Source organism: Anguilla rostrata, chromosome 1, assembly GCF_018555375.3.
Source record: "Anguilla rostrata isolate EN2019 chromosome 1, ASM1855537v3, whole genome shotgun sequence".
Classification (NCBI taxonomy): Eukaryota; Metazoa; Chordata; class Actinopteri; order Anguilliformes; family Anguillidae; genus Anguilla; species Anguilla rostrata.
Genome location: NC_057933.1, coordinates 77181595 through 77182902, shown reverse-complemented (window position 1 = coordinate 77182902; position 1308 = coordinate 77181595).

The window sequence follows — 1308 nt, the reverse complement described above, 5'->3', positions numbered from 1 at the left end:
GCTATCCGGGCTCATCACATGAACTTAATTACCATTCAAAGGCACTTCACAACGGCTCACAGCCCACTCTGATTTACCACAGAGGGGGAGAGAAAAGAAAGAAAGAAAGAAAGAAAAAAAACACACAAAAAAAAAACATCCCAGGTTCTGTCCATACATCACCCTTGAAGATGAAAACGGGTCGTTTTCAGACGTCGTTTACCCGAATCAATCTCGCCCCCCGTGACAATAGCCGTTCACCTGTCGCGAGCGCGGGGGTTTTGTAAGGGGTGGGGGGGGGTCGGCTTCTCTGATGGTGTAACAGTACCTGTGAGACGTGCCAGGTGACTCTAAGGTAAGTAGGCTGGAGAGAACGAGGGCTGGCCGGTAACTTGGCCCTCGGACAACGTGAGCTGCGAGCTGAAGAAGGACCTTTCCTTCAGGAAGGCCCCGCCCCGCAGTGAGCAAAGCGCTTACTGTACCCCCTCCAATCACAGCTCACGTTCAACAATCCAACTATTCCCACACTCAGGGGCTATCAGACCATCCATTTGTAATGCTGCATACAGACGCCTCCCCTCCCCCTCCCCCCAGAAACACAGGTCTGGCTGGAAAACAGCATGAAATTGGGCTCAAATATCAAAAGCGGCCCCCCTCCCCCAAACCATCGCCTAAATGCACAATGTAGGACATCACAAACAACTTACGTCACCAATTTTTCACATGCAAGTCAGATTTGCTCCCTCTTCCCTCCCTCCCTCCCTCCACCACACCATATCCTCTCAGGCTTGTTATGAAAAAATAAAAAATAAGAAAACATCTGACTCGTGTTTACGACGTTTCACAAGGTTTCATTTGGGCTATCGCACACGGAAAGATCAAACGGGACCCCCCCAGTGAGTAGAGTCAGTGAGTAGTACCCGGGCGTTCCCCTAGAGGGCGCCAGAGGCGCACCGGAGACGGACAGGGCTGGAGTGGAGCATGGTGGGAACTCTCCTGGGTAAACTGATCTCCTCTCAGGTCACAAGCCTGCACGGGGGCTGCCATATCGCTGGGAGGCTCACAGCATTCAGATGCAGCTGATAAAGGTTGCGCTCAGCGTGCGTGTGAGTGTGTGTGTGTGTGTGTGTGTGTGCGCGCGCGCGCTGGGAGGCTCACTGCTTTCAGATGCTCAGATAAAAGTTACGCTCAGCGCTGAAACTGTTTCTTCTTTATTCCCCTCCCCACCTCCACAGCTGAGGCCTCTTCACTGTCAACACCGCGCTGCCATGACACAATCCACCCCCCCCCATCCACAACATAACACCACTCTCTCCACACCCTGCCTTC